Source organism: Leucopleurus acutus (genome assembly GCF_964270905.1).
Source record: "Leucopleurus acutus genome assembly, chromosome: 12".
Classification (NCBI taxonomy): domain Eukaryota; kingdom Metazoa; phylum Chordata; class Mammalia; order Artiodactyla; family Delphinidae; genus Leucopleurus; species Leucopleurus acutus.
In genome coordinates, this window is record NC_139154.1 from 12,571,763 (window position 1) to 12,580,407 (window position 8,645).

Consider the following 8,645-nt stretch of genomic DNA (forward strand, 5'->3'; position numbering starts at 1 on the left):
AACGAACAAACAATACAAACTGAAACAGACTCATAGATACAGAAAACGAATGGGTGGTTGCTGGGGGTGGGGGGGTGACATAGGTGAAGGGGGTTAAGAAATACAAACCTCCAGTTATAAACTAAATAATCCACTGGATGTAATATACAGCATAAAGAATATGGTCAATAACATTGTAATAACTTTATGTGGGGACAAATGGTTACTCGAATTATCGTGGTGATCCTTTCATAATGTATACAAATGTCAAGTCACTATACAGTACACCTGAAACTAACATAATATTGTACATCAACTATATTTCAATTTAAAAAATCTTACTACAAAGCTAAAGTAATCAAGGCTGTGTGGTACTGGCATAAGGACAGACATATATATCAATGGAATAGAATTTAAAGCCTAGAAATAAACTCTCACATTTAGAGTCAATTGATTTTCAACCAGAGTGCCAAAGCAGTTCAATGGGGAATAGAAAAATCTTTTCAGCAAATGGTGTTGGGACAACTGGTTATTCACATACAAAAGAATCAGTCTAGACCCCTATCTCACACCATATACAAAACATAACTCAAAATTCTCAAAGACTGAAATATTAGAGCCTAAACTATAAAGCTCTTAGAAGAAAAGATAGGTGTAAATCTTCATGATCTTGAATTAGATATGACACTAAAAACACAGGTACAAAAAAAGAGAGAAAAATTAGACTTTATCAAAATTTAAAACTTTTGTACCTCAAAGGACATGATCAAGAAAGTAAGAAGACAATGACACAATGGGAGAAAATTTTTGCCAAGAATATATTTGGTAAATGACTTGTGTCTAGAATATATAAAGAGATCCTACAAACCCAATAATAATATGATAAATAACCCAATTTTTTAAATGGGCAAAGAACCTGAATAGACATTTCTCCAAAGAAGATATACAAATGGTCAATAAGCACATGAAAAGATGCTCAACATCATTAGTCATAAGGGAAATGCAAATCAACATATATGTTCACCTGATTGATGACAAAGGCAACACCTGCAATAGTACAGTGGGGAAAAGGGGAAAAGATGTTCTTTTCTAAGGCAATTGAATAGCCCAAGAGACAAAATAAATCTTGACTCCCTACCTCACATTCATGAAAATCAGTTCTAGGTAAATTATAGGTCTAAATGTGAAAGGTTAAAAAACTAATCTTTTAGGATAAAACTTGAGGTAGGCAAATGTTTCTCACCATGACACAAAATAATGAGTTATAAAGGAAAAAAAATGATACATTGGACTACGTTCAGATCAAAGACTTCTGTTCATCAAAGGACACCATTAAAAGTGTGAAAAGGCAAGCACAGAGTGGGAGAAGATATTTACAATAAAGGACTCACATGGCAGGCTGGGATGCACAATTCAGATCCCTCTTCAAGAGAGGACCCACTGCAGACCTGTGAGGAGTGTGGTTAACTCACAACCTCCTGCTGTTAGCTCCTTGAGGTCCACATCAGCTTTTGAGCCCAGGTCATGTTCTTGTGGTGGCTCTTGACCAATGATTGAGAAAGGCACTGATGACCAACCATGTTCTTTGCAGGGTGTTCCTCAATCAAAGATAAACAAGGCATTCGTACAAGGTCCTAGCTGTTTCCATCCCACCATGGGACTCCTCTAATGGGCAGCCTTTGCTCCAGAGCTCCCTGTTGGGCTGTCAGAGAGCTTCAGGTCTACACTGTAGTCTGACGGCCCCCTCCCAATCCTGCTTTCTCTCCTTTTCTTTCATTGGTGCTCCTCCACCATAAGCTTTTCATACTACTTACTACACCTTGGTCTCTGCTTCCCAGAGAACTCAAATCAGTTCAATTTATATCCAGAATACATTAAAAGAACCACTTCACATCAATAAATAAAATGTCAGACCACCCCCCAGAAAACAGGCAACATATATGAATAGGCACTTCATAAAAGAGAATATCCTAATGGCCAATAAATAAATGAAAATGTTCTTATATTACTTTCCTGGGATTGCTGTAACAAATTCCCATAACCTTGGTGGTTTAAAACTACAGACATTTATTTTCTTACAATTCTGGGGGCTAAAAGTCTGAAATCAAGATACTGGCAAGGTCCCACTCCTTCTGGAAGCTCTGAGGGAAAATCCATCCCTTGCTTTTTCTGGTCTCTGGTGGTTGCTGGCATTCCTTGGCTTCAGGCTGCATCATTCCAATCTCTACCTCCATCTTCCCTCCACCTCCTCCTCTGTGCCTCTCTCTTATGAAGATACCTGTTATAGCACTTAGGGCCCACTAGATAATCCAAGATAATCTCTTCATCTCATCCTTAATTTAATCACATCTGCAAACACTTTACTATATAAGATAATATTTACAGCTTCCAGGAATTAGGACCTGATGTCTTTTGAGTGCACCATTCAGCCCACTCAATCTTGCATCATTAGTTGTCAGGCAAATACAAATTAAGATCACAACGTGCTGTTACTTTACAACCACCAGAGTAGCTAAAATGAAAAAGGTGACATCAAGCGTTGGCAGAAGTGTGGAGCAACCAGAACTCTCATACATTGCTCATGTAATAAATTGATACAACTATGCCACATAACTGGGTGGCAGTACTAAAAGCTAAGCATAGGCATATCCTAAGACCCCAAAATTCTAGTCCGAGGTATGTGGCAGTTTTAAAACACAGCTGCAAATTCTTTAACACTCCTTTTATCAAAAAACAGATGTCTATATCCACTGCCTTTGAATCACGGAGGGTTTATGACTGTTTTGACCAATAAAGTGTGGTGTTGGTGACACTGTGACGTTTAAAAAAAAATTTATTTATTTATTTATGTAGGCTGCACCGGATCTTAGTTGCGGCAAGTGGGATTTTTGTTGTGGCGTGCGGGATCTTTAGTTGCGTCACTTGGACTTCTTAGTTGTGGCATGCATGTGGGATCTAGTTCCCCAACCAGGGATCGAACCCGGGCCCCCTGCATTGGGAGCACAGAGTCTTACCCACTGGACCACCAGGGAAGTCCTGACACTGTGTGACTTTTGAAGCCAGATCATAAAAGGTCTTACAGCTTCCATTTCAATTGCTAGAATACTTTCTCTTAGAGCTCCCAGTCTCCAGGTAAGAAGTCTGACTACATGAGGCCCCCATGCTGTAAGGAAGCCTCAGCCACATGGAGAGACTGTGGACAAGTACCCTGAAGTCTAGTTCCAGTTTAGTCCAGTCTTTGAGTTATCCCAGCCCAGACACCAGATAAGTGAGTGAAGAAGTCCCCACAAGATTCCAGCCCCTGGCCATTGAATCACCCCCAGCCATTTGTGTTTTCCTAGCTGAGGCCCCAGACAAGGTAGAGCAGAGTACAAATTGTACCTTCTGTATCTTATCCAAATTCCTTACCCACAGAATCAATGAGTATACTAAAATGAGACTGTCATGCAGCCATAGGTAACTGAGACAAAACCTAACAGAAATATGTATATAAATTCACTCAAATATAAATACAAGGATATTCATAGCAGCACTATTTGTACTAGCTCCAAACTGGTGACTACCTCAAAATGCCTATCAGTAGTGGAATAGCTTAGTAACCTGTGGTATATTCACACAGTGGAATACTACACAACAATAAGAATAAACAAATTATGGCCACACAAAATAATATGGTTGATACCCACAAACATTTAGGGCTTTGAACAACACAATCCAGACACAAAATCATATATTGATTATTCCATTTATATATAATTTTTATAAATTTAAAAGTAGGCAAAACAAAGCAAATCTATGATGTTAGAAGTCAGGATAGTGGTTACCCTTGAGGCAAGTAGTAGCTAGAAGGTTTATACTCCGGGTAGCGTTCTGTTTCTTGAGCTGAGTGTCGGTCACATAGGGTTGATCAGTTCGTGAAAATTTGTCAAGCTGTATACTGTAAATTGCACACTTTTATGTAAATATGTTCCATTTCAATAAAACTGAAAAGAAAGAAATTTGTGCCTTGGAAGCCATGAAATAGAGTATTTCAAAGGGAGAAGGATGAACAGCACAGAGACAGTAACTGAAAGATGATGGTCTTGAGGATTAAAAGAAACAATCTTGGTTCCAAGTGAAAGCAAAAAAGTCTGGAAGCCTACTAAGTTTTCAATGGAACTTTACTGCCAAAAAAATCCCAAGACTGGCCTGATATAACCTGTGAGAGTTAATTCAACCCACTCCAAAGTACACTGTGAACCACAAGTCTGCACCAGCAGAAGCAGACTGAAGACAGTGAGGCTCTGAGAAGCAGACCTTCCAGTGTCCACACAGATGTGGCCACGGAGGATGAGAGACAGGGAAGAAACTGAGCCACAGCCACAAAGGACCTTTATGTCCTACAGCGTCTCTCCCTTCCTTGTACCATCCAACTGACTGGTACATAGGTGTGAGGGCTGGAGCTCCAGAAGCCACCTTGGACCTTGAGAAAGGAAACCATGGGCTATAAAGCAGTGGGGTGGTGAGATAAAAGACCCAGAGAACTTGGCAGTGAACCAGGCAGCGGACCCTACTGCCAGGGCTGGAGGTCTCAGCTATCCTACTCAACTGCACTTGGTGATTGCTACAGACCAGTGATGGCTGCATGCTGCCCATTCCCCCCTTTTTTGAATGAGAGTTTTAACCACTAGAACCTATTCTCAATCGTTGTTTAGCAGATGGGTTGTCATTTAGTTTATAGGTCACTGGAACATGAAGAGTCACATCTGAGCCTGAAAAGAAGGACTTCGAGCTAGATGTCAGAGGGTGAGACCTCTGAGGTTTCTCTTTTGGAAGATGAGTGTGTTCTAGATGTGGGAAGGGAGTATAAAATGGATGTTTAACAGCCAAAAGACAGACTGTGGTAGAGATTTGCTACTTGCCTATGCCAGGAGCTGTTGTCCTCCTTTTCCTTATGTCAGAACCACAAATTTAAATGGGAAGGTAGGCAGGGGCGGCGAGGACGGCAGAGGAGGGGGCCGTGGCTACGATGGGGGTGCGGAATGGGTGGAAGAGGCGTCTGTGAGGGCGGTGAGGTCTCAGAGGAACATCGTGGGGATCCACGACTATCAACTGTTCTACAAGACGAGTAACAGCCACCCTCTTTGCCGCTTTGCTGAAGTGGGGGAAACTGATCATGTGCACATATTTCTGAACATATCTGTGCCTTGTTGATTGGGGAAGAATATGGCCATGTCACATTTGTTGTGGAAAAGAAATGTTTTCTTGCCCACAGGGTAATTTTAGCAGTCAGGTGCCAATATTTTGGAGCATTACTATATGGTGGAATGTGACAATCTCAGCCTGAAGTCAAAATCCCTCTCCAGGACACCACTGCAGAAGTCGCAGTGCTACTTCCATATATCTATTCAATACACTAGGCAGGCGAGGCTGACAGATAAGGAGGAGGTGGGCTTCCCTGGTGGTGCAGTGGTTGAGAGTCCGCCTGCCGATGCAGGGGACGTGGGTTCGTGCCCCGGTCCGGGAAGATCCCACATGCCGTGGAGCGGCTGGGCCCATGAGCCATGGCTGCTGAGCCTGCGCGTCCGGAGCCTGTGCTCCGCAACTGGAGAGGCCACAACAGTGAGAGGCCCGCGTACAGCAAAAAAAAAAAAAAAAGGAGGAGGTGCTGCTGGACTTTTTGAGCCTGGCTATAATATGGATTTCCAGAGCTGGAGGACTCTACCTCTGAGTACCTCTGCACCATACTTAACATGCAGAATGTCTGTATGACTTTTGATGTTTCCAGTCTCTACTCACTTCCCAAGTTAACTTGCATGTGCAGCAAGTTTGTGGACAGAAATGTTCAGGAGGTGTTCTCAAGCCAAGCCTTCCTCTCCCTTTCTAAAACAGCACTTTTAAACGTCGTATTAAAAGATTCATTTGCAGCTCCCGAAAAAGATATTTTCCTAGTCTTGTTAAACTTGTGTAAGCATAATTCAAAGGAGAATCATGCTGAAATCATGCAGGCTGTGTGTTTGCCTTTGATGAGCCTCACTGAACTTCTGAATGATGTGAGGCCTTTGGGACTGTTGTCCCCTGATGCCATTCCAGATACTATTAAAGTTCAATCAGAGAGCCGGGACATGGACCTCAATTATAGAGGCATGCTCATACCAGAAGAGAACATTGCAACTATGAAGTATGGAGCCCAGATGGAAAAAGGGCAGATGAAGTCTGTCTTATCAGATGGTGCCACCCAAGATTATGATTTGGATCATGGATTTTCTAGGTATATGATTGATAATGACTGCCGTTCTGGCATCGAGATTAAGCCGTGTCAGCCGTCCATTAGCAATCATATTCGGATATTCCTGTTGGACCGAGATAGCCGGTCTCATTCATATTCCATTAAAGTGTCAATGGATGAACTTGATTGGATCAGGGTAATTGATAGTTCACAATATCTGGGTCGTTCTTGGCAAAAGTTATATCTTCCAGCCCACGTCAACAGGTATATTCAAATAGTTGGGACTCATAACACAGTGAATAAGAGTCTTCACATTGTGGCTCTTGAACGTATGTTTACAAACAAAACCTTCACTCTGGAGGAGGGGCTAATAGTGCCCATGGAGAACGTTGCAACAATTGCTGATTGTGCCAGTGTGACTGAAGGGGGTCAGTCGGGGCCAAAATACCTTGCTGAACGAGGACACCAAGAACTCTGATTGGGATTCTGGCTATACATGTCATCAGCTGGGAAGTGGTACAATCGGGGTTCAACTGTCACAGCCATACATGATCGGGTCAATGTGGTTATTACTGTGGGACTGTGAAGATCAGAGCTACAGCTATTATGTTGAGGTTTCCACCAACCAGCAGCAGTGGACCACGGTAGCCGAAAGAACTAAAGTCACCTGCAAATCCTGGCAATCAGTAACTTTTGAAAGACAGCCAACCTCCTTCATCCGAATCGTTGGAACACACAACACTGCAAACAAGGTGTTCCGCTATGTCCACTTTGAGTGTCCTGAGCAGCAGAGCAGCCAGAAGGAGGAAAACAGTGAGGAATTGGGGACAGGGGACACCAGCCTGGCCAGTCAACAGCTTAACCTGCACGTCCTGTAGGCCCCCAGCGGCAACTCACCGCCTTCCAGCCCAGGCTCCAACTCGTACTCAGCCATCCAGCAGCACCGATAGAGGTGGTGCACGTGTGGAGTGACTCGGGTGGGCCCAGATGGCGCAGCAACCGTGTCCTCCCCGAGCCAGGATCCCTGTGGGCGACCCCCATCCCTCCCTGGGAGGAGCAGACCTGGCTGCAGAAACGGACACAGAACAGGTTTCCTTCCAAGGACACAGAAGGGCTGCTTTGTTCTCCTCCATTTGTTCAAATCAGGCTGGTCTCCAGGGGGAGAAAGTGGGTCTTCAATCTTCATCAAGTCCCCTATTAACACCCTACCTCTCTAATCTAACCCCACAAAGGGCATGGAAAGAAGTAGTAGACAGGCCCGAGTCGGAATATAAAAATGGCATATGAACACGGGAATGGAAGAGCATATATTAAACCTTCATTACCTGGAGGCACCCTTTAGGAAATGGGTTTCCATAGAGTGTTTACTTTTATGGAGCACATTGCCCTGGCAACTAAATGATTTTTTATTTCTTAAAGTTATTCTCCATTTGCTGAATCATAGGTGTTCCAGATCTTTTTGAAAGGCTCCAACAGCAAATCGCTTGTTTTAATCCCTTTTGATGCTGTAATTTTCCTTCCTTAGTTCTGAACGGTTGAGCGTGGGGTAGAGCTGAGAAATATGGTGCGCGTCTCCTAAATGAGGCACAGATGCAGTTAATCACGGCACCTGGTCTGACAAGGAAAATCCTTTGAGGAAGTTCAACAAAATACACAATAAGCAGGCTTCCCTGGTGGCGCAGTGGTTGAGAGTCCGCCTGCCGAGGCGGGGGACGCGGGTTCGTGCCCCGGTCTGGGAGGGTCCCGCATGCTGCGGAGCGGCTGGGCCCGTGAGCCGTGGCCGCTGGGCCTGCGCGTCCGGAGCCTGTGCTCCGCAATGGGAGAGGCCACAAAACAAAACAAAACAAAACACAATAAGCAAGTCAATCTGTGGACACTGGAGTTAATAATCACTTGAACTGCCAAGTTATTAACCTGTCATTCCTGAAATGTATCCAGCCTTTAAATTTGGGAGGTTGACAGGAAATAGTGATTATTCCACCAGCTAATTTAATGTTCAGAAGTACAGATAGATGAATGTATACCAACTTCTGGTTGGGCTGGACCTGTCCTTGACTTGCCGCAGGTTAGTGGAGCCCTGTGGAGTCAGCTTTCCTGCCAGCTGGCGTCAGGAACGCAAAAGTGGGCCTTTCCCACACGCACGGTGGTGATCAGTGGTTGCTGTTTTCTCCCCAGACCATAATACTCAGCCAGGGATTGGAAAAAAAAAAATCAGTTCTAAGAAGCTTACCTCTTAATCCTCACTGAAACGATCTCATCTGACAGTTGTCACTTGATCTGGCTCTGTGTGTCTGAGTAATTTCCAACCCAGTGCTAACCGCCCTGGGTTAACTTGATGAGATGTGTCCGGTTTTTGCTAATTCCCAGAGTTCTCCCCTTGGCTGGCTGTTGTGATCATGTCCTCTGCACACACTGCTTGGAGGAGGGGGTGGGGCCGACTGGGGGTCCTTTCTGTCTT

The 8,645-nt window shown here is 43.9% G+C and overlaps 1 pseudogene across 1 annotated transcript; it reads left to right on the forward strand.

Moving 5' to 3' along the window:
• Positions 1–3,139: 3,139 nt before the first annotated feature.
• LOC309970191 (BTB/POZ domain-containing protein 9-like) lies at positions 3,140–7,137 on the forward strand (annotated as a pseudogene). The gene is made up of 3 exons: positions 3,140–3,144; positions 4,920–5,406; positions 5,621–7,137. The product of its transcript is annotated as a BTB/POZ domain-containing protein 9-like (transcript).
• The last annotated feature ends 1,508 nt before the right edge of the window (positions 7,138–8,645 follow it).